This window comes from Drosophila hydei, unplaced genomic scaffold, assembly GCF_003285905.1.
Source record: "Drosophila hydei strain 15085-1641.00,03,60 unplaced genomic scaffold, DhydRS2 tig00000090-arrow-arrow-pilon, whole genome shotgun sequence".
Taxonomy (NCBI): Eukaryota; Metazoa; Arthropoda; class Insecta; order Diptera; family Drosophilidae; genus Drosophila; species Drosophila hydei.
The window spans coordinates 1,746,084-1,772,706 of NW_022045662.1; positions in this window are offsets into that span (position 1 = coordinate 1,746,084).

The window sequence follows — 26,623 nt, forward strand, 5'->3', positions numbered from 1 at the left end:
AATATTACTTTAGGGCAGCAGAATGCAAATGCATAAAGAGTTTATCTATACACGTGTGTATCTAGGTGAATGTGTGTGTGTGTGTGTGTGTGTGTATGGGTGAATTGTGTGTTGCCAACTGAAATGACAAATGACTTTTGCTTTTGCCTTTCGCTGTTGTTGCTTGAAGTTAAGTTAAACCAACAAGAAAGTTAAACACTGACAATGAGATTTATGAGAATCAACACACACACACAGTGCAACACACATGTACACACACATACAGTTGTCCTGCCTGGCTGCACGTATGTTGATGTGCATTAAAGCATGACTAACCTAATTCAATTGTGCTGCAGGATATGCGTTAACGTCCTGTATGCCTCGCTGTCTGTGTGTGCGTGTGGGCGTGCTCGTGCCGGTGTCTGTGTGAGCCTCGTTTAAATAATAGCTAAAACCATTGTGGTTATATGCTGCTGGCTATGTCCAACAAAGCCTTGTCACATTAACCCTGAACGTTCCAGCAAAGCGCTCGCTACGTGTCCCCCACACGTGAAGCCCCCTCGGGAGCATCGCCTGTCGCAGCAGATATTCAACAGAGACATATATATAATATACTGACTGAATAATAGATAAATTATCAAACGAAGCGGCTATCTGCAGATCAAACTAGATATGCGAAATATTTCAATCGAAATTGCTTTGGAAATCATCTTCAATAAAGTCGCATCTTGGTAAGATAGACCCTATAGAGTAGAAGAAGGTAAAAGCTTTCAAGCGAAATGCATTATCTTTTAGACCAACTGCCAATTGGTTGCTAATGACTGCTGGATAATACCTTTATTAAGTCATTAGCTGCTGTGATTATCGATCGATGATATTATGACTGCATGCAGTAAATCCTTTCACTACAGCGCTTCAACTGCACATCTAACCCCAAGGAGCTCGGGAACAATACGACTTTGAAGGCTGCCATTTTTCCTGTGAGTTCGACGATGCATTGCTAATGCATTTTTTATGCAGTTCAAATTATAATTGGTTTTTACGGCTGCGTGCGGACTTAATGCATGACATTAATCCAATGTAATCGCAGATCGCAGTTCAGCTCAGCTCCGTGTAATGGAATTTCGTATTAGTTTTTCGTTCAATCATATTTTATTTTATTGGCTTGAAGGCAATTCCCAGCGCCAAGCAAATAATCGACTTCATTTAACTGAAACGCAGCGAAATATTTATTTATTTTTATTTATTTTTGTGCTTTGATGTGGTGTGGGCGTGTTTGCTGTTGGTTTATCGATGGGCATTACGCTGTAATATTGCATTATATGATCGATTTATTCCCAATACAATTTTAACTGTCATTTTTTTTCTCGACTGTTTTTTGATTTCTCGCAAATATGAAGAAAAGCGACGAGCGCTAGGCAGACAGACTGCCAAATGCCCTGCGCTAGGGTTCTGTGTAGCTTGGCTCTCTTTTGGGTGAGCTGCAGAAAGAGGATGTAGGCTCGAATCCAGAAATATGTAAAGGAACAGTTGTTGCTCATTTCATTTCTTATAGCTTATATTTATATATTCAGATATCATATAAAAATAGTTCAATAATAGAAAAAAAAATTCTCCACTCCTTGCTTAAAGGGCATCTGGCATTCGTGGCATTGCCTATAGTTTTCTTTCAACTTATTCTTTTTAGTTGCTTTCGGTATCCTTTTCGCATCCTTGGCGAGTTTACAACATCCGCTACTCAGTTGTGGGCCATTGGCGCGGCTGTCCTCTGGGTGCATTTGGCTCCAAAACTTTGCCCGGTTGCCCAGTTGGCCAGTTGCTTATTTCTTTGCTCCATTCCTTGTGCGCTTCTTTTTTATTTATATTTTATTTTCATTTTCTTGTTCTTGCTCTTCTCTTACCACTTTATCTAGTTGGCAAATCGGTATGCAGAAAATATTTGCCATTTTAGCTGCGAAACTTTTGCCCAAGTGAAAATGATAAACATCTTTTGTGAAATTCTCTGATTTTGCTTTTATGCCACAGCTCAAGCAGCTGACACAGTTACGCCATCCGCTGGTCCGTGCCACAGTTTTTAGCCAAGCTTTTGGCCACAACTGTTCGACTATCTCTGTGGCTTGTTTCGGTTCGTTCTACGGCTGCTGCTGCTGCCTCGTTCTGGCGTCCTTTTTGGTTCTCTTATGGTCCATCGGGCGCTCCATCAATGTTTGGTGTGAAATGTAACAGCCACTTATTCTGATTGTCATTGTGTGCGAGTGTGTGTGTGGGTGTGTGTGTGCGACGGAGAGTTTCTGGAATATAACGCAATGGCAGGCATATCCGATAACAGTTCTGCCCATCCGCCCTCAACTGTTACACTTTAAAAAATAAATTTGCTTTTGCTGCTAGCTTTTTTCCTGATACCCTGTAAACGCTGCCAAGTGGATAGCCAGTCTTACGTGAGTGCATAGATGTATAATTGGAGCAAACAAATAAAATTAGTTTGACTATGTTTAAAATATCGATAACTAAAAATCGATAATCGCATGTTATCGTTGTCTAAAAGCACTTGCTATCAAGTACTTTCAATAAGAACATATGGTATAGACAAAGGCAGTTGTCAGAGTACATTGAAAATGCTCTTTCATAAGGTAAGAATGCCTTGAGAGATCGATGATCGATTAATTAAATCGAAATTCTTGCAGAATTTCAGAATTTTCTATGTAGGGTATTTTATAGTCGTCTATGCTCACTTGGCACACACACATTTCTTTCCCTTGACGTTGTTTATGGTTGCTGTTGTCTGTCTAGTAATTCGTGATGTCCCTTTCTTTGATTGCAACGGTTTTTTATTCACTGACAGAGAGAGAGAGGGAGTGTGTGTGGGAAAGGAAAGGAGTGTGTGTGTGCTTGTTTATCAATCGTATTGAAATCTATTTGTTGTTGCTTTGTTATCACTATCTCATGCCCTTGTTCCATTCATCGTCCCTTACTCCAAACATATCATAATTGAAAAAAGTCAACACTTGAATGCGAGTAAGGGTGATGCTGAGGGCGAAGCGCAAAAGCTACTGCCGAATGACATGCAGCCCCTGTTTGCAATATGCCATTTGATTGGGATATAGCAAATGATGAAACAAGTGCGAAAATAACAAGCAGAATAAAACTGTCTGAATGATAGAAATTCATTTCCGTATTCCAAAGCTCAATTGAATTCATTTAGGATATATATATTTGTATATTGTATATCTGCCAATGTCGCTTTGCTAATACGATATGACGCGATGCAGTGAATTTAACAGCGGAGTCTGTTTTCTAAGAATACCATTTCAGGATTGCGTCTAGGCTGAGCCAGAGTTCCTGTGGAGGTATTATTCGACTGCTGCGCGCTGCTCTGTTCCTGCTTGAATTCCCACAATGTCACTCCGTGAGAGTGAGAACATAGTTCCGGCTGTTGGCGAACTGATAGTGAGATGATTATTTAGGCCTTTAGGACAGGGCTCTTGGAACTGTCAATGAAGGCGACTGGAAATGGACTAAGTTCTAAGAGAGATCGGGAATTTAATATTGCAAAAGTATAAATTGGATTGGAAGGGTGGCCAAGCTGGCCTAATCTATATATATATTTATATTTATATATATATATATTCATGTATATATGAAACAATTAGAATAATATTGAAGCTCTTCCAGTTACTTGGCCTTATGCCATATATATATAAAATATATTATTATTATTAAGTTATCCAAAGGAATACCCCTATTGCATTATACATTCTCCCTCTCTCTCTCTCTCGCCCTCCCTGCTTCCCTCCATTTGCGTTTTTGTCATATGATTTAATTAAGTTTAACAATTGAAAAAAATGCAATTGGAATTCAAAGCATTCAAAGCAGGAGATTTATTACACATACGCCCGGTGGCGCAAACATTTATTACAAAAATCTAGTTTTTGCATTATATAAAAAATAATTTGAAAAGAGCTACTGTAGAGCCAACCAAACAAATGTGGAAATATTTATATTGGATAAAAATGTAAATAAAATTTGTATTTTCTAATAATATTATTTTATGAAAATGCCCAAATGAATATGAAATAAATATAAAATATATTTAAAATATGTGCAAAATATAATATAAATAAATGTTAATATATTTCGGATATTTATCAAAATATTTTAAATAGAAATTAAATGAATATATGAATGAATATATATATATATATATATATATATATATATATATATATATATATATTTATATATATCAATTATATTATTAGCTATATTTTAAATGATTAGTGTCTTTGTAATTTGTTAATAAACAATTAGCTTAGCTTGTGCTTCTTTTACATTTATTTACCATTTCGATTAAAGCAATATATAGAGGTCTATATATATATATATATATATATATATATATATATATATATATATATATATATATATATATTATATATATATATATTATGTGTTTATCTATTTATTTATTATATGCCATTTTATTTGATATGCCCACCTGCTCCAGCTCGCTGCTTGGTCAGCGGCTGGTTCGGGCTGCTTTCATTTGATTTTCCAAGCTGGCGCTTTCAGTTTTCATTTCTTTGTCAAACACGTTACGCAAATATTGGCACAGCTCCCACAGCGACAGCCGGGCAAACATTTGGCGCTGGTGTTACCGTTACCATTGCCATTACCATTACCGTTATATAGTGTGCGCAGGCATATGTGTATGTGTGTGTGTGTAGACATATACAGCTCTGCTGCTGGCATATGTATGTGTGCATCGTTATGGCCGCAAATGTAATGCCAACGTTAACGTTTTCGGGCATCAGTCCGGCGTTTCATTCCATTCCGTTCCGTTCCTGCACGGCCATAGACCATTTGTTTACTTCCGACTCGGCCTCCATTGTATCCTACTCCAAAAAAAAAAAATGTGGGCGTGGCTGGCTTTAGCACATGTTTAGATAAGCCCATATAGAGACACAGAGAAGCGGCAGACAGAGCGAGGGAAAGACACGAATTCGAATTGCCCATCAGCTTGTATTGGTATAAAGAACTGGTCCATATGTAAACTTGACAGTTATGTAAACTATAGAACCTGTCTAAAATTGGGGCATTTCATTTTATTTTCACTATATAGATATAGATATAGATATAGATATAGATATAGATATAGATATAGATATAGATATAGATATAGATATAGATATAGATATAGATATAGATATAGATATAGATATAGATATAGATATAGATATAGATATAGATATAGATATAGATATTGATATAGATATAGATATAGATATAGATATAGATATAGATATAGTTATAAATGAATATATATATGTTAGGTAAGCTGTTCTTAGAGTCCTATGACGCATAGACTCGCAAGCATAAGTGCTATCCATAATCGATAAATATCGATATATTACTTATATTAGCTTAGTTTTGCCTTAAGAGATCAAGAGTTCACATAAAATCTCTATCGAAGCTTATGCAATACCAAACTATGGAAATTCGAGATATATGTATTATAAATTCCTTCAATCTGGACTGATATATTGACTGATATTTATTGATATATTGATATCGCAACATTTGCTCGTTCAGCTAGAGCGATCTCTGCCTCATTGAGTTACTTTGGCTGGCAATGCCTGGTATATAAAACAGGGGTATTTCAGCTTCTTAGTCGCCCGAACTGTTGTAAAATAATGTGCGCTACTAATTAATAGTATTTGTTTATCAATGTTTTCTTTGTTGTCAAATGAATCCAAATGCAATCGAATATTTAAAAAGCTCGCTCTCTCTCTCTCTCCCTGCTCGCTCTCTCCCTTTCTCTTTGGCATTCAGTGCAGGGAAATTACAGAAATATTTCAAATACGAACCACCTGCCACGCCCACCTCGTTTGTAGCGTTAACAGGTGCGTCTGTCCGGCCGGGCCGAGCCGAGCCGAAAAATTTATCGAGTGCGGCGCAAATGTTACTCGCACTTAGTTGCCGCAACGCGGTTTTTCAGCACGTTCCACGTGCCCAATGGGCAGCGCCACTTACTGTGCCCAACCTGCTGCCCGCTCTTCAAGCTGTGGCCTGTCCCATTGGAGCATACGTCTATTTGTGTAGGTGTGCGTGGGTGTGAGTGTGCGTGTAGGTGTGTGTGTGTGTGTGGAAATGCCTGCCGGCATTCACTCTCCGCTTCTTCTTCTTCTTTTTTGTCAATTTCCATTTCCTCATTTGGCTGTTTTTCACACACACCTACATAGACACACACACACACACGCTCGCACACACACACTCAAACATGCTGTACATAAATTATTCCGACGCTCCAAATTAAGCGTACGTCATCGCCTTTTGATGGGCGAGGGTCGAACTGCCAACCAATCCAGGGACATGACTCTCATCCATGCCATACATAGAGCTGCATTTCTTCTCGTCCATACAGAAGTGTATACCCTGTGCGACGACAAAGCGAGCATATTGGCACTCCTCACTCGAACAGCTGCAGCTATGGTTAACCATGGCCAATAGCGTTTCAGGCAGAAGACAACGTTAATAAGTCAGGCCTAGCATCTATACCATATGTATTGTATAGATGCTATATATAATATATATATTATATATATTTTATAGACTCAAGGCCTGACTTTGACTTAGACCTGATACCCTATTGGCCATGGTTAACTGCGGGCATAGTAATATGTTAAGCTTAAAGCACACTTCCTTAAGCTGTCAACTATATACTGTGTGACCCATTGAAGCAATAGGAACAGCAATAAAACCAAATCAGTTTGAACACATCATGTGGTTCCTGGTTCAATTTGTAGCTATGTCTCTGCCATTACTTATGAACTTAGTTCAGTTTAGCTGGGTTGATTCTGAAGGGGTGTCCTCAACACAGAATGAGACGACTCATATTTGACTTAGATTATACTGATGAAATGGCAAAACTTATTAAATATTTCAGCAGCTAGCTGTTATCGATAACTTAAAGAGCTGCCAAAGTATAGTTATCGGAATTTGTATTACTTTTTACCTGCATTGGCAGTTGTCTATATAAGCAGTTGTTGTAGTTGTTCTCGTTGTAGTTATCCACATTCGCTTTTGCTAGGGTAGCTGCTGGCTGTTACACCTGCTCATTCCATTTCCCTGCTGCACGGACATTCAACAATTCAGTTTTTATTATTTTTTTTGCCGTTTTCTGTTCATTTTTGTTTTTTATGCCGTGTCGTCGTTGTCGTTCGCCATTGATTTTACATGTTGTGAATAAATAATGAATGGTCATGATGTGGTAAATTGAATATGGCGTGAAATTAGCTTAAGTAAATGGAATTAAGTGGATTTTACAGCCGACTGAGTGCTTTAAAGCCGAACGCTTCGAATCAAACCAAATTCAACTGCAATGCGAACCGAAGTTCAAGTTCATCAAATGCAGGCGAGGGGCAAAGAAATGCAGTGGGAGAGGGGGGGGGGGGGGCGACAGTGGCAGAGCGGGTTAGCGTATCACTTGCCTCATCTGCACTCATGAACTTTGACTCCAGTTGCGACTTCAACTTCAACTTCATTTGATACTACGCTTGAGCGAATCTCTGGCAAATCGCATTGCATTAACCTTCAACATTTTTAGTTTCAGTCGGGATTATTTTCAATACGTAACTCCCTCAGTTTTTGATGCTGCTGCTCCTGATTTGTCACAACGGCAGACAGCAAGCTTCCAGCGTCTGGTCTGCTTAGCTGCTTTCTCCCTCTCCCTCTCTCCTTTATTTTTGGCATGTAAAATAGCGAATCGACAGCTGCTAGAGTGAGCGAGATAGAGACAAAAAGAGAGGGCGAGTGATAGAGGAAGGTAGTAGGAGCGGGCTGTCTGCTCAAAGTGTGAATGTCTGCTTCCTTGCATTTGATCTAGTATACCCTGACCTAGCCTTGATTGGAATATAGATACTGCGTGAAATATCTAACTATATGTTCAAAGTATTCAAATTATAAGTCTTCTGAGCATTTCATTTGGCATAGCTCAGCTGTCAGATCTAATTAACAGCCATATGAAAGAAAACATAATTCTACTTGGACTTTGCTCTGAAGGTACTTAAGCGTTAAAGGCTTAATCTGAAGTGCCATAAGGGTATTAAAATGTCGTTGCTGCGCACAAATAACTTGCGTTTGTTGGCTTGTTTAAGACACAGTTTGACGGGTCGTGTGTTTTACGAGTCTTCGGGGTAAGGGCTTACGGGTTCAGTTTCGGGCTTAGGATCTGTGTCGCATTCAAAGAGGGGCGGTAGAGTGGGAGTGTGGGCTGGATGGGGGGTAGTCGAGTCGCAAAGCTGAAATGACATTCACTGACACTGAGCACTCGTCGCTGGGGAGTCTTGCAATAAAAATAAAACGTTTTTCAAATAAGCGCTTGGGGACCTTTGCCAAATGTCGCATGTGAGTCTGTGTGTGCACATGTGTGTGTGCGTGTGTGTGTGTGTTTCATTGAGGTGTATTTGGTGAGCTGACGATAAACGTTTGATGGCTCCATGCGTTTGCGTTTTGGCCATTTGACGGGTGACTTCTTAGAGCGGATTTGCTGTGCCAAACACGAGCAAACAGCTGCACACACATACACACACACACACACAGACACACACACACTTATATGTAGAAAGTTTAGTCAATTAATATTTAAAGCTTAAGCACAAAATTTCGAGTGCTGCGATTCTGCGCTCAGCCTCAACGTCTGCCGTTCAGGATTCGGTTCATGAACCAGCAATCAAGATTCATATGAACCAGAAGTTGTAGCTCTGCTTCATAGAGAAGTTCAGCTTCCGCTTAGTTCAGTTAACGAACCAGTTCAGTTCCGAGCAAGCACTTGTTACACAGTGTAATTGAGTATTGGCTGCATTGCAGGCGAGCGAATGGCAGCTGGCACGTGGCATGTGGCATGTGACTCGAGACACTTCATGCCACTCACTTAGCCTGGGCTATAGTCGCAGTTTGTCTTGTTTAGCTCTGCCTGCCAGTTCACGCGGCCTACTCAAAATGCTAATTATCAAAACAATTTTCACAATTTCCACAATTTCCACAATTTTCGCAATTTTCACAAAATTTGCACTTTATGCGAGACTTTTCACGACTCGCGACTCGCGACTCGTTGCTATGCATGCGCTTTTCCGCTTTTAACAAGTTTCCTTTGCTAATTTGTCAAACACTTTGCATAATTTGGTGCGGCAAGCCAAGCAAAATGATGCTACAACCCAGCCCCGCCTACAATCTGCCTGGCGCCTGGCGCCCACACCTGGCACACCTCTTTGTGTCAAGCCTTCCCAGTCATTAGGTGCGTGACTCGTTTAATGACAAGCGCTGATGATTAGCCGAGGCGCTCGGCCCAGAGCTCGGGCTTTGCTTAAAGTTTCGAACTCGAATTCGACATTTCGAATTCAAATTCCAAATTTCAATCAAATTTCAGCTCAAATTCGTAGTCACTTTGAAAGCAACTTCGAGTTTAGATCGAATTCGAATTCAATGTTAAATTAGATATACTTTCATTTCGAATTCGAATTTCACTAGCTGTTCGAATTTTCTATCTTTCTCGTATTTAAGATAGAATTCGGAGTTTCATAATAATTTAAATTTCAATTTGAATTCGAGTTCAAAATTTGATTTTAAATACGTAAAAGAATAAGCTGTAAATTTTCTTCGAATTCGAATTCGAACTCAATTTTTTCTTTCGAGTTTCGCAATGCGCATCATTAACGTTAAAGACTTCTTTCTGCGGTAAGAAAAGTTCTACAATTTAAGCAAAGTTCTTTACTTTTAAGATTCGAGCGGCCACATTCGCTGCTCCACGGCTCGCACCACAATTTCCATTGCATTTTCAAAAACCAAAACTTTCGTAAGTTCCTGCGTCAGCTTAACCCTAGAACCCTAAAACCCTCCCTTAGTCGCACACACCCCTTTCACTAGCGGAAGACCTTGATTTTGCAGCTCAAAAAAATGCGTGGAAAAAAAACTCGAGCCATACCTCAAATATGCACAGAGAATGTTTGGCTTGGAGCTTGGAGTTTTGATAGCTAGACGGCGGAAAGCCAGCCCAAAGGGGCGTCAGATGGCTGAAGCGGAGGCGTGGCTGTTGCTGGCTGACGTACGTGTTAATGTGTGCATTGCGAGAGCATTTTAAACTCATAAATTTACGTGCTCCTGAACATTTATTTTGTTATTAAATTAAACAAGTGCCAACTTAACCCAAGACACACACTCACACACACACACACACTCGCACATACATTAATTTGGCAGTTGCTCGTTGTTGTTTTGTTTTCTTTTTTTTTTTTGGGAGCTTGCAAAGTTTTTGTCTTAAATTTTTGTAGCTCGTTTCGCACTTGAATACAAAGTTGAAAACCTGCCAGACGCAGCAGGCGTGGGCATGGGCGGAGGCTCTTAAAGGGGTTGTGTGTATGTGTGTGTGTGGGGAGTCCCTTTGGCGTTATTAAGCAATTTACAAGATACTTAAACAAGAATTATGTGCAACATTTTCCAACAAAATGATTCGCGCTGAATTTTAAAATAAACAAAACTGACTTCTGACAACTTTTGTCTGACCCCCGCCTCGCGCTCGGTCTGTCACTCTCTCTCTCTCTCTCTGTTTCACTCTCTCTCTCTCTCTCATGTGGGAAATACCTTTGCATTTGGTAAATTAAAAATAAATGCCGTTTATAGCGCGCTTTGGCTGCGATTGCCCTCAGCAGCACTTCGCGCCATGCGGCGTATGCGTAATGTGCGTTCTTAGTTTTTTCGCGCTTTTCTTTTTTGACTGCGGCATTCGAATTCTCCATTTTCCCTTTTTGTATTATTTCATTGTTTCGTTGGGCTTGGTTTTTTTGCAAATCAGCCAACGTCTGCTGCAAAGAATGCGATAAAAATCTGTGAGTGACACCGACTAAAGGATGCAAAGGTAAACGGCTGATGGAAGCTCAAAAATCTGAGCGGCAGAAATATAAAATTCTTAAATTAGCGATGGAGAATATATAGCAAATATTACACAATCGATGATTATCGATATGAACAAACTGTGCAATGGTTATCGATAAATATCGATAGTTGACAAGTGACAAAATAATACAAAAATGTGATATTTCTGTTTCGAAAATGTATGCTATGTTTGCAATATCGATAAACGATAATGTCATAATCGATTATTTATCAGTAGTACGATATAAAAATAAAGTATCGGATAGATTTTTAGATCAACGGCATACTGTTAGTTGAATAGCATTCAATTATCGATTATTTATGTTCGATAATTAATATATCGATATCTATAGTATAAAAATTCTTTGTATATATTAACAAAATTTGACTTCAATTGCAAAGCTTTCGTAATGCTAATAAGTATTATAGCTAAATCTGTTCTTTTTACAGTTATCGATAAATGTATCGATATCAGTAAAAGTAGATGTAATCTAAATCAAATGTATTATTTAGTTTCACTAAAGTATTTCATAGTTAAGCTAAATATTGTTACTAGTTGAAACAGAAGTCGGATTTTAATTTCCATTTGGAACACTGTGAAATCCCACAATTGGCTTCACAATCTACTTTTTCTTTTTGTGTTTTTTTTTTGTTTGTAACACACAATCATAAAAGCCCATTAAATAACAATAGTCAGACAGCTGTACGAATTGGAGTGCAGCACTTGACAACATATGCGAATAAAAACTGAGCCTTTATGAACTGCGAGCGATAAAGCTGACTTTGACAAAGGCATAAAAAATGCGACTACTTGGCTACATAATCAGAGTTCGGAACAATTGGTAGCTGAAGTGCATGGAAATCGCTGACGTTTTTCGCTCCTGTTTTATATGAAATGAAAGATGTTTTATATGAAATGAACGACAATGTTGTTTCACTTTGATTGAACTTTGTCACGGAACTGAAGCTGCAGTAAATACTTCCGCATGTAATTGTGAAATATGTTTGTGATAGGTAAGATGTTATCTATAACTAGATTGAATCAAGCAAAATCTGATTTTTGATTATAGAATTGGTGTAAAGTGTGATGTCATTCGAGAATGATTAGTGTCGATAGTCGATTATATTAGTTTCTAATCGAAATTCATGCGATTCGATCACATTTTAAATATGCATAGCAGAGATCCGTACGAATTCAAAAAGGTTTTACTTTTGTGTCTTAGAAAGTTGCACTAATTTATCGAACAACATATCGATAATTATCGATTTAGGGCTTACAAACTACGATTTCATACTATTGTAAGCGGGTGAGCTCTTTTCAACTCTGCTATGTGAACTTATCAGATATGTATGTATGTATGTATGAATGTATGTATGTATGTATGTGTGTATGTATGTAAGTATGTAAAAATGTATGCATGTATCTGCACATCCATATACCCTATTTGAGTCACTTTAATGCAGGATATTTAATGAAAAGCAAGTGTTTTTTTATGCTATCAATGGGATGGGTAACTGCATACATTGCGTATACGTCATGTTGTCTGTCAGCTTAAAGCCAGACAACGCCCACGCGGCGCGCTCGCTCACCTGCCCGCATCGACAGCGACTGTAGTGCAGCTTTGATAAAATGCAGTAAAATGTGCAAATTGAATTTTCTGTCAATTTGGTTGCCACAGACTAAAGGGGCGTGGCAGTTTGAAAGGATAACCCGATAGACAGATTGTGAGAGAGAGAAAGTCAAGCACTGTGAGCCAGGCAGAGCAGTGTCGAGCGGCGGGTCATAACTCACATGAAATCTGTAAGGACACACGCATCCTGCGGCTCATCCTGCTCGGCATTAACCCGAAATGAACTCGACGTGGCTAAGCCAGCCAGTCAGCCCCACGCTCTGCTGTTGCTGTTGCTGTCGCCCGCCCTCAAAGTCTGCGCAAATCACGCGAAACATCTTTCGCCAGCTGGATAAACATTATGCTCAGCCTGAAGTTTGGGCGTCGGTCGTTCGTGGGAGTTGGAGGCGTGGCTGCGCTTGACATGTTTGCTTATGCATAAAACGCTGCCGCATCGCGCATCGCGAACTGTGAACCACTTGAAGAAGCTGCTAGCCACGACACAGCCACCAAGTTATCAAGCAGCGTGCAGGCATTTCGCGTCTGCCGCTCGATTGTCAGCGCGGCGGGTAGCCCGGCCTCTAGCCGGTTTATTGCATGTCGCTTCATTGTTTGCCTTTCAATTTTTATTTTAGTTTTACTCAGTCAGCTACCAAAAAGAGCCAAAATGAACTCAGATGAAATCGGCCATGATTTACACAGTGGCGTCTGGTCGCAAGTGAAGTTATGGCGTAGACTTGTCGATATTAGCTGAGTATAAACATATTATTTATTATCTGAAATAAATAAATATAATTAGAAATAAATATCTGAATTAATAATACGTTTCAAAACTGTCTTTGTAGATTTATGTTTCGATCATCAATGTCAATGAGGGCACTAGCTAAGCTTAATTACTTTCTTGCTGCATTTATCGATAGTTGCGCCGTTATCTTTGTCGATTAATTAATCGTTAGCTGCATTAACTTTTGAGGGTTGCTTGTATCTACTTACATATATTTTATCTGTCAAGATTTTTAATTGCATTTATCTTACTCTCTCCCTCTTTCTGTCTCTGCCCTTCTCTCTTACTATGTTCCTCTTTTAAACTCTTTTTCCTTCTCTCTTTCTGTCTTTCCCTCTCTCTCTATCTTTCTCTTATTCTCTCGTTATATCACTCTCTCACTCCTCATCTGCCTTTCTCTCTTCCTTCCCCTATCTCAATCTCAAGCAGAGTCCAGATTTCCAGCATTTCCATTATTTCCCTTTTTGTCTAAATTCATGAAACTAAACATAATTAGCATGGAAGCCATCATCATCATCATTGCCACGAGACGTGCATTATCATCGTTCCTTATTATGATTGGCTTCAAGTCTAACCTAGCGCATATCAGTAAATGTCAATAAACATTTGTGAACAATTCACAGCGTGAGTGTCGCGACTTTCCGACGCCGAAACGCTAAATAAACAGACAACGAAATGCTCGATAAACAGAGAAGCAAAGCAACAAAAAAATTAACCCAAAATGTTGAAAAAGAGAGAGGAAACTATATATATAGATATATATATATATACATATATATATATGTCTATATATATAGTATGTCAGTTGTACTTCGATTCACACAGGTAATGTCCAGTGCACAGTGGTTCAGAGAACTCAAGTTTATCTGCTTTGAATGGGAAAGTTAAGGAAGGATAAGCGCTGTGCTTAGACTGACATGAGTTGATGGAAAAATTCATTTCGAATGAATTTTTAGTAAATTGAAGTGTTATCTTTTTAGTTCTCTTATTAGTAAGTCCAGTGCCAGGCCAGATAAATTCAATCATTTATCAGCAAATCTTTAGCCAGTGTCCAGAGCTCTGCAGTCGCAACACTCATCGGATCAAAGAGACGTCCACAACTCCCAGTCCTCAAAGCGGGGCACTTGTGTGCGCTGTCCGTAATGAAAACTGTGACGTGTGTGACGAATGTGCCGAACCAGGCGTACCTGAAGTATCTGAAGTGCCTGAAGTGCCTGAAGGGCCTGGAACTCAGTGTACTCGGTACTCCTCTATGCATGTATTCTTCCCTTTTTTCCGTTTTATTTCATTTCATTTTCAATTGCAATTACTATTTGTTTTACAGGGTAGCCATAGTTGTAATAGTTGATTAACTGATGCATATTTACTTAAGAGAAATTGTCATTCCGCAAGTGGCTTATCTAATCTGCTTTAAGTGGTCTGAAGCCCTTCGGCTTCGCGCATGCTTTAAAGCGTTAACCTGGCCGTGGCTCAGCTGGGTTAGAAAAACTGAGTCTTATACGAATTTGATTTATATGTAAGATAATTCCATAGTTCTTAATACTAATATGCAGAATAAACTCTTAGATCGATATATATCGTTTGGTGTAGCTTGTTAAAGAAGCTTGGAATATGGAATAGATGTGGAATAGATGTCATCTTCTACCTGCCTGTCGTTTGTTATCCTGTAGCCAGACACAAACATACTTTTTTAGACTTAATACATAGGTCGATTCTTTGGAAATCGATATTGAGATCAATTATTGAGCTTGTGCAAGATGTTAAATAGAGAAATTTATGTCTTCTTTTGTTTGCCTTGTCTCGACCCCTTTCTGTATTGCCACAGCATTAGAAATTGACGAAATCTGAATGAAATCGATATTTATCGATTTTGGTCAAACAGACAAAAAGACGTATAGTCTGGTAAGTAAGAGTAGAGCATAGTAAGAGTAAGTAAGAGTAGTAAGAGAAATGTGTGCTCTTAACTGCATTAAGGTATTTATTTTAAGGTATTTGGTATTTTCATTAAACAACTTCTTCAATATATATCGATTTCGGAAACATGTTTAAGAAATCGATATTTCATGTACAATTTGTAGCTCTTCTTAGACCAAATCAATTTCGAATAGTAAACGAAGAATATGAATAGATATAAGAGGAGAAACATTTCTTGCTTTGCGTTGCTTTTCCGCGCGTTTTCCACTGTTGTGAGTGGAATGTGAGTGGCAAGTAAAAAGCTAGCTTTCGACTTCATTGAAGCTTTCGAGCAACTCATTATTCAGTATTTTTCTATTTGTTATCTGTTATTTGAAATCTGTTCTCTTCATTTAATATTCCAATTGGGTTTTTTTTGCATACGAATTTTTTAATTTAACGCTCAATAAGCGTCTGGCGCGTTGCGCTTTCCGCCGCTTGTCAGAGAAGAAGAAGCAGCAGCAAAGGCAGAGCCAGCCTTGCCACGCCCCATTTGGTATGTGTGTGGGTGAGTGCCAACTACATTTGGGTGAATGCGTTGCTTTGACCATACCAAACACTACCTCAACCTTATACCAACTTGCATGTGTGCGTGTGTGTGTGTGTGCGTGTGTGTGTGCGTGTGTGTGTGCGTGTTTGTGTGTGTAGCATTCTACCAAGATTGATGGGAATTTAAATTGAGCATTTCGTTATAAATATGCGCGCGTTTTACTGTGTTTTGCGGCAGGCGCCGCAACTGCAGCTGCCTTACAGCGGCCACTCGCCACTCTCGACCCCTCTCCATCCGCCTCTGACTTGGCTGAATGCGTTGCCAAATGCGAAAACCTCAAAAACTACACACACACAACGTCAGCAAGATGTGCGCTTGTTTCTCTTGCTTCTGGTCGATGCCTATTTGGAGCGCCGTCTTCTGCCTCCAGTTCTGACTTCTACGCTGTTCTGACTATACCCTGTAATCATGCAGAAATAACAGAAGAGCATCAAGTGCAATGACGTGCAAATAGGCGAGTCAGAAAAAATGACAAGAGAAAAGAGTTGAAAAGAGAATAAAAGCTGAGAAAAGGAGAAGAAAATATAAGCCATAATTGGATATTTAAAGGTACGAAAGATCAAGAGAGTATATATCATTTTTATATATATATAGTTATATATATTACATACCCGAACAACAAAATTAATTCCATCATATGCACATAATCCAGTTTTACACGGTATATTAAGTGTCTAAGTCACTTTCAAGCGTTATTAACTAATTCTTTACTTAGATTAAAGCTAAATAAGTTGACCAAGAGATTTTGAATATCGATTAAAATATTACAGGGCATGACAAAGTTGTGCAGCTACTCGAATTTGTGTAGGATATCTCATAGTTGTGCTTGTTATATAACATCCTAGTAAGCTCTGACTTTGACGCACATAATTCCTCAGCCATAGACCGTCGACCTCCCACTGTCGTACTGCGCCTTAAATTCTCTTGCCGCTACTCCCACTGCTCGTGCTCCTCCTGCTCTCTCTATTCTTCTTCCATTCATCCTACTGTTCTGCCAAAAAATACACATTCAGAAAGCGACAGAGTGAAGGCGAAGACAAAGTCGTGACAGTTTTATGCACAGCCCCACACACACACACACCCTTACACTCGAGTACAGGGTATATGTTAGGCATGCAGCCTGCAAACGAGCAAAATATGCTTCAAGGCAAAATAATTAAAAACAAATAAAACTAACAGATACCTCGCCAGTTTTGTCTGAGTGGAGAGAGTCCAATAGATGGAAAATAAAAAGTTATCGATTATTGTGCAGAAAATCGATTGGTCATGTGCCTCCATCAGCTGCCTCCATAAACTCTCTCCTTCATCTTCCATTATCGTCTGCCTCAGAAATCTCTCTCTATTCATCATCCCTTTCTATCATCCTTCATCTCTCTCTCAGTGATCTTCCTCCATCATCTCTCTCCATCATCCCTCTTTCCATCTCGCATACACCTTGTACATATTCCCCCAAATTCAGAGTAAAAGTAGCTGAAATTCGTTAAATTTCGAAATATTTTTTCATGATTTGCATAAAAATAATTGTTTTTAGTTGATTGAAAATCAAGATCTCTTGCATGGCATACGCATTTTGTTATGATCTGATCGAGAATTGCGACAAATATTTATGTAAAGTGAAGTCTGCGAAGTCTCTCAATGTAAGCAAATTCAGCTCAGCTGAGACGTTGGCGCCCAACAAAAAAATAATATAAAATAAATAAAAACAATCGGCAGTACTAAAATAATAATAATAATTGTCATTTGAAGTTGCCACAGATAGAGAGCGAGAGTGTGAGCGAGAGAGAGAGAGAGAGAGAGAGCGAGTGCGAGAGAGATAGAGTCGAGCGTGCGTGGGTTAAATTTGCAAGCTCAAGCTGGCAGCGAGAGAGACGCCTCAGAGATCTGATAGCTGCGCAGCAGGCCAGTTGTCTGCCACAAGTTGGGGATCATTGTGGCGCGTTCTGGAGCATGGATTACAAATGGCGCAAGCGCATGTGCCACAAGTGGCAAGAAGAGCAGCGACAGCAGCAGCAGCAGTCCGAGCAGGCACAGCAGTTGCAGTCACAAAAGCTGAAGGCGGCGAAGCACTCAAAGCTCGCAAAGCCAAGGCTTAAGTCAAGGCCATTTGCAGCAGCCGCAGCTAGGCCAGCGGCGCCACTGCCTCAGCTGGCTGACAATCGCAGCTTCCGCAGCTTCATGGACGATCCGAGCAATCTGCACAAACTGTTCCTGCCACGACGCACACTGCAGCTGCTGTCGCAGCTATCGGACTTCCAGCGGCTGGTCAAGGCCTGCTTTGTGCGCGTTCGCTTTGCGGGCGGCCATCGTGTGGCGCAGATCCAGGGCATCGGCAAGTGGCGACCTAGCAGCGAGCCCACATTCATCTTGCGCATCGACAACAACCCGCGCGTCTTTGCGCTGGAGCAGCTGGCCAACACGTACTACGAGCGGGGCGAGCTGCTCGAATGGCAGTACATGTGGCAGACGTACAACTTCGAGCTGCCCGCCAAGCGGATTGTCGACCAGAAGTATCAGGCTGTGGCCGAGGCCAAGCTGCGCGTGCAGCAGCAGCTGTGCGAGGCGCAGCTCAAGCTGAAGCAGGAGTACTTGCTGCACAGCCAAGATGCCGATGTCAGCAGTGCCACGCCCACACGCCAGCTAGCAGCTGGCAGCACGCATACCAAATACCTAGTGGAGCCCATGGAGTGCTACAGACGCTATTTGCCCACGACGCCGCCAAGTGAGTACGATCAATCAGTCAGTCCGTCAGTCAACTCACACAGTCACTGTATGTTGCCACATGTTGCAGTTGCCGTGACCGTTGCCGTTGCCGTTGCCAATTCCAAGCAGCCGCTTGAACTGGCCAAGCAGACGACTGCGATTTGCACCAAGAAGAAAATCTCCCTCGACGAGTATCGTGAGCGCTGCATCAGGAAACAAAAGTGATAAAACTGACCTAAGAACTGAGATGAGAGCTGAGATGAAACCGAAATAAATCCAACAAAAATAAGCCGAGATCAGCCTAGGGCTTGCCCTTAAAGCGCTTTAACTATTTTATAATATTTAACAGTACTTTCACTACCTCCCACGTTTTACATTTATTTATTATTAACTACATACCTTTTGACATATTTATAATGGCTTAAAGCTGAAGTGGCTCTAGAAACAATTTCCCTCTTCCTTCTCTACATGTTAACCTTTCAGCATTCTGTTTAATTGTATTTTATTTTTATATATATTTAAATACTATTTTTTAAAGGAATTTTTTCACTTTTATCATTTGTATATAAATAGAAAGAATATGAAATAAAAAACTGTTAAAATTTAATATAACTTTAAATTAAAAAAAAAAAAATATATATATATATATATATATAAATTAAAATAAGATATTTTATGCAATTAAATTTTTTTTAATTTAACGTCATATTAAATTTTAACAATTTTTTATTTCATATTCTTTCTTTTTATATAAAAATGATAAAAAATGAAAAAATTCCTTAAAAAATAGTATTTAAATATATATAAAAATAAAATAATATATATATTTATATATATCTTAAATACTTTTTTATTTTACTTTAAGTTTTTCAAGGATTTAATATATATTTTTATATACATTTTAAATTTTTTAACATTTGTAATATATTTTTCTATAATGTTTATTTTATTATAGCCAATATAATATAATTTCAATATAATTGCCTAGCAATTATGGATTACCAAATTTTTAGTAATATGTATACATACATACATATACGCACATGCATACACACATATATATATATTCTACATGCCTTTCCTTTTCTTTTCTCATTCAAATAATTTTTGTTGCATATTTTATGGCGCAACGTTGAAAGTTGAGTGGGCCTCTAGGCCTGGACATGGCCATCTTGAGTCTAGTGCTATTTATTCCTCATTCAATACCCTTCAAGTTGATCTGATGATCAGAATATATGCGAGATGCTTTGGCTGCGCTGCCAGTCTATCCAAGTATCTGTAGCTGTGTCACGCAATATGCTCTGTTTTCAATATGCTCTGTGAGTGGAAATATCTCACTTGAGACTGAGTGTTGCAGAGCAATAAGATGAGATCTTCTTTGGCTATTCTGGCACCAGTTGTCCTCGCTCATCAAATGAAAGCACGCATCAAGTTGAGTCCTTAACACAAAAGAAATTTCCATTTTCAATTCAATTCTGATATTCATAAATGCACAACTTAGTGCTAAAGGGTCGTTGAAAGGCAGAAGATATTTAAATGTCATTCAATTTTATAAGAAAATAGCAAACTGAAAGTACAATGAACAAAAAAAAAGGAAAACAAAATTTAGAAATAAGCAGATTCTTGTGGGTTTGCCTTGGCCTGGGTGGCATAGATGGGTAAGGGTTAGTTGAACTCAAGATCTATTACTGGGATTCCTCTCTTTTTCAGGAAAATATTTGCAGACCGCATTACAAATAATTATGCTGAGGCTAAAGCAAAATGTGAAGAGCCAACAAAAATGGCAGCAAGCAATGCACTTGCCATATGAGTATCTATATAATATATATATAAATATATATATATATATGTTATATATATATATAATATTTAAATATTTATATATACATGTGTGTTTTTGTGCTAGAATATTGTGCTACAATGACCACATAGAGAGCCATGCTGCAAAAATATTTACAACATTCTCAAGCGCAACCGGAACGAAAACTTATGAAAAATTTTATGAAAATTTTACTGCACTTGCTCGACTGCCACGCCCCCACCCTCCCCAAGGCTGCCTCTGTTCTGGTTAACGCCCCTCAGCGCTGGCTGTGGCCCCATTTTAATTGAAATAACTTGGCAAATTGTGTTGCAACTATCATAAAATTTGTAAGTCTAACAAGAAGAAGAAGAAGCAGAAGCAAAGCACGAAATCTGCGCAAAAAACAACAAAACTGAACAACCCTAAGAAATCCCATAAAAATCAAAACAGATGCAAAAACTTCAAATATTTGGAAGTCATTAAAGAACATAATATCATAATACATCTAAGGCATCTGCAAGTAGCAGTTGAGAGTGTTAAATGATGTTAGTTAGAAGACTAGAATGGAATAGAGAAGAGAAGAGCACACCAGACCAGGACAGACTAGAACAGAGAAGAGACCACAAAGAAAATAAAAAGAAAATAGCAAGGAAAGGAAGAGAAGAGAACAAAATAGAGATGAAGCACTCAGAAATAAAAGAGAAAAGCAAAGACAAGAAGAGCAAACACAACATCCATAGGATGCTCCAGCTATACTTCAAAGAGTAGACCATCTATATCTAGATTCAGGCTCAACTCGATGTTATAAACCGATGTTATAAATAGTTTATTTATTTGATCAGTTGAACAGTTGATATATTATTGACAAGATATGCGATCAGGTTGTGACCAGGGTGTGATCGGGTTGTGATCAGGTTGTGATCAAGCTGTGATTAGGTTATGATCAGGCTGTGATGAGGTTGTGATCAGGCCGTGATCAGGCTGTGATCAGGTTGCGATTAGTCTGTGATTAGACTGTGATCAGACTGTGATCAGACTGTGATCATACTGTAATCACGCTGTGATCAGGCTGTGATCAGGCTGTGATCAGGTTGTGATCAGGTTGTGATCAGGCCGTGATCACGCTGTGATCAGGTTGTGATCAAGCTGTGATCTGGTTGTGACCAAGCTTTGATCAGTTTGTTGTCAGGTTGTGATCAGGTTGTTATCAGACTGTAATCAGGCTGTGATCAGGCTGTGATCAGACTGCGATCTGGATGTGATCAAGCTATGATTAGGCTGTGATCAGACTGTGATTAAGTTGTGATCAGGTAGTGACCAGGGTGTGATCAGGTTGTGATTAGGTTGTGATCAGGTTGTGATCAAGCTTTGATCAGTTTGTTTTCAGGTTGTGATCAGGTTGTTATCAGGCTGTGATCAGGCTGTGATCAGACTGCGATCTGGCTGTGATCAAGCTATGATTAGGCTGTGATCAGACTGTGATCAGGTAGTGACCAGGGTGTGATCAGGTTGTGATCAGGTAGGGATCGAGCTGTGATTAGGTTGTGATCAGGCTGTGATGAGATTGTGATCAGGCCGTGATCAGGCTGTGATCTGGCTGTGATCAAGCTATTATCAGGCTGTGATCAGACTGTGATTAAGTTGTGACCAGGCTGTGATCATTCAGTGATCAGGTTGTGATCAGGTTGTTTGCATAGTTATTCCTCTTGGTCCATCTTCGAATTCGTCGACTTTGAGAATTGCTTGGCTGCTTGAGTGTATTTGTATATATACTTCAACTTTTGTTCAGTTAACAGGCGGTCAGGTGTCTTTCGGCCTATATTCTACTGTTTCCACATTGACTTCATCAACTCTTGCTGCTTTTACATAAAATTATCAAATGCATTTATTCATTAATTAGTTTAATCATTTTCAAAGTATTTTTATTTCTGTACTAATTTCGTCATATGCTTAAATTCCTTGAAGCAAATTCGATTACAATTGCAATTGCAGCTTAATTGTTGCTGTTGCTGTTTGTTGTTGTTGTTGTTTGTTGCTTTTGTTCGTTGCTAGTCGCACAAATATGCCAACAATGCGCTCCCCCGCGGTCCAGTAAATGTTTTGCAAATGTTGAATATGTGGTGTGTGTATGTGTGTGTGTGTGTGTATGGATTTGTGTGTATTTATTTGAGTGTGTGTGCGTGTGTCTGTATCATTATGCAAATTAATTTTTGGTAGCAACAATAAAGAGAAAGATGACCGCATGAACACACAGCACACGCACACATGCACACACACACACACAGCACACACATGACAAGCCGCAGCGATAATAGTGTTTAGGGCTAACAGCAACAGCAACAGCAACAATAACAATGCAAAATTCACAGCCGCAAAAATGTCAACGAAAATGATGACCAAAAACGCAGTCAGCAACTTTGCAACTATTGCAACAACAACAACGCCAGCAACAACGACGACAACATTTACAGACAGCACCCCGACCACTGCCCTCTGTTATCCAGACACTCCGAATGCCATTGCTCAACAGCCACCGTTCCCCTTTTCATTTCATTCCGCATTTCGACGGAGGCGAAGCTGCCGATAACCGCATTGATGGCATTCCAACAGGGGCGCGAGAGAAGGAGAGTGAAACGAAAAGTATATGAAATAAAACAAAGAGTATAAACGGCAATGCCTTTAATGCGAGCAACTCCTCTCTGATTGAGATCACGTGCGTGAAGATAAATCTCTCTCTCTCTCTCTCTGTCTCTCTCGCTCTTCCACTTTCAATAGGTTTTTCTTTCTGCTTAACTTTTTAATGTTATCTTCTCTCTATGTCTCTTTTCCTAATTTTTACTCACATTTCTCTCATTCGTTTTCTCCTCTTCCTTTCTCTCGCTTGCCTTTCTCTTCTGTCTCTTTTATCTCTATCTCTTACCTACCTCTACCTTTCTTGTCTGCCTTTCTTTCTGTCTCTCTATTTGTCTCTATCTCACTCTCTCTATCTCACTCTCTCTCTCTCTCTCTCTCTCTCTCGCTATCGCTCCCTCTTTCTCTCTCTCTCTTTCCCTCTTGTTTTCATTCATTCATTCATATTCTCTTTTTGTCTTTTGATATTTCTCTCAGAATCGTGTATATCTCTCTCTCTCTCTCTCTCTTCTCTGATTACTTTTATTTTTCAGCGCCTCTATGGAACTTGTTATCACCTTCCCTTTCTCTCATTTACCTGCTCTAAGTCTTACTTTCAGTTCCAACTGTCTTTCACAGATTCCAAACGTATCTCAGCTGTTTTCTACTTTAAGGTCGCGTTTGCTGCCTGTCTCTCTCCTCTCCCTCTCTCTCTCTCTCTTTCTATTTAAGCTATTGCAAATAGCAATCGTATGTGGGTTTTCTGTTTTTTGGCTCTTGCCTCGAAAAGCCCCATCAATAATTCTTGGTTTTCATTTGTTTTCTCGACGACTAATCCCCTCCATAGGGTTGCATACCAAATTTGCATTAGATCCCTGACAGATTTACTGTCGCAGCGCCAATGTTCCGATTGCACAAACATATGAACACACACGCACATATGTAAATGAATAAACTTTGCATACTTTCTGTGTATGTGTGTGTGTGTGTGTGTAGTCGCCATCAAAATTGACAAAAATGCAAATTTATTTACGACTCTGCAGCAGCCGAGGAGAAGTTTTGATGGGGCGCCACGTGAATGAATTGCAGCAGCTTCGCCAAAAATCAACATGCAACAGTGGAATGCACACTCACACTCACACACACACGCACGCACGCACACACTCTCAAATAAATGGTCAGTCGGAGCTGTCAAATGTCGCAAATGCATTTCAAAAACGCGGCTACAAAATGCACAAAACATTTGCCAAAGCAAGGGAAAAGCCGAGAGCAAAGCGCAGGGTAAGGGCTTAACATGTCTGTGTGTGTATGTGTGTGTGTGTGTGTGTGTGCATTGCTGTATTTATTGTTGTGCATTGCTGCATAGGTGCGGAAATGCGGCAAAGCGCCAAAGGTCAGCAATAGAGGCAGCAGCAGCTGCTGGCAAGCATTAAGGCTTAAAAGTGTTGCAGCAAAATTCATTTAGCAATGCTTTTAAAAACAGAGTCATATTCTCGAATCCCTGAAATTATGAATTTTCGCTATTATTTGAAAGAGAAGTGATACAAACTACTTAAACTATATCAAATTCATTCAGAGCGAAACTGATTGAATGGCTGAGTGAGTGAGTAAATATATTTCTAAAGGAGTAAGTTAATAGATCTACAAGTTACATCTGAAGCCTGAACTGATTCCAGCTGAGGAATTGACCCACAGCTTAAAAGTTCTTGACTTAAATTATTCAGTTAATATAGTCATGTTTATAGATTAATCTAGAAGAACTTTTATTTTATTTTCGTATTATGATTTTGGCAAGTAATCTGCTTGGTATAGCCTGAGCAATCTGTGCCTTTCACGCGGCCAGCAGCTACTGAGCAACAGATGGCGCTAGCTGTATTTCAGTTAAGCTTAGTTTCGGATCAGTTTCTCTTAGACACAACTAACTTATAAGCTTTGCTCTTAAGCAGTCCCTAACACACGCGTACACAGTGGGCCAGCTTATGCAAACTTGTTGACCTGCTAGACCCTCGCGCTGCCAAAAGTGGAGAAGGGACAAAAAAAAGACAGAGAAATGCCAAAACCCCAGAAAATTTTCATTTGCATTTTGTTTCAGCTCGTAATTTATGCATGACACTTGATAATACTCGAATGGAGAGTGAAAACACTAGTTGAATGCTGAATACATGATCAACGTCTGCTGGCCAGCCATGCCTCCACTCCTGTACAGCCGCCCACTGACCATTTGGGCCATTTGCGGAAAAATTTCTTTCAGTTTTTGCACTTTGCGCACTTTTTGGCAAAGCAAGCAGGAAAAACTTTTGGCAAGGAGATAAACTCAAATTAGCTGTGTTTGTTTTCTTTGAGAACGCAGCGCAAAAGCGATTAAGTGAAAAGTTCATCCATGCCCTAACCCATCTCGCCCACCCACTCGCTCCCCTTCGCTTTCGGGGCAAGGTTTTCTAGTCGATTGGCTGCCACATGGAAAATTGTATTTGCATTCGGCCAAGAGTGATGGTGATGACGACGGTGTTGGTGGCCCAACTTGAGTTGGGCTTGGGTCGGGTCGTCGAAAAAAGTAACTGTAAAGAAAACCCTATGACAAGGTCAACATGTCGAGCAAAACTTTACAACTTTAAGAGTTCGCCTTCAATTTGTTTTATTTCATTTCGATTAATTTCATTTCGAGCTGACTTTAAGCATTTGTTAAAGTTCACTTATTTGCCAGCTTCAACAGACGCACACACACACACTCAGAGTCCATGTTCAATGTCGTCCTCCATTGGCCACATCGGAAGTGCCGATGATAACGCGCCTAAAAGGAAATGAACTTTTTCTTTTTTTTTTTTTGGCATCAGCGAGAAAGACTATGACTGTATATATATACATATATAAATATATGTGTGTTCTATATATATGTATATATCTGTCTATATCTGGATCTATATAGTGGCAATATTACAGATTATTTATAATGGCCAATTAGAACCTTAAATGCGCTGTTGCGCCTAGTTAAAGATATGTAAAGTTAGCTTATAATATATATATATATATATATATATATACATAAACGAGGTCAACTCGAAAAGTTTCATGAGAAACTTACTTCTCCATTTATTCTTAAGTATTTTATGTATATATAAATATCATAAAAAGAGTTGGAAAAGTTACATTAAAAATGCCAATAGATTTTATAATATAATATAACTACATTTATTTATATTAAGAAATATATAAAATTTGGTTGGTAAAAAAAAGATTAAAAGTAAGAAAAAATATAATTTTTATATATAATTTTAATTTTAATTTTAAATAATTATAAGTATTACTAATATTAAAAATATAAGAGTGTGAGTTTGATTTGAAGAATTATCTAGAATTATATATATATATATATATATAGAAGTTGAAATTCTTCAAAGCAACCTTTATAAGGTAAGCCCAAAAAAAACAATTTCCTTTTTGTTGTTTCAGCTTTGTCTAAATAAATATAAATATATAGAAATATATAGCACTTAATGAGGTCTTCGTAAACGTTTTACTGGCTGTTAAGTTTCATCTGATGAGTCGAGAAACATTTCTTTCCTTATATTGCTGGGAGTTTGTCTGTTCACATAATTATTCATAATTATAGTTCATAATTATTCTACAATGATAATGTACTTACTGACGATTTATTACAATTACAGGGTATCTGTGCACACAGCAGACGCTTAACATTTTGCACGCTGCAG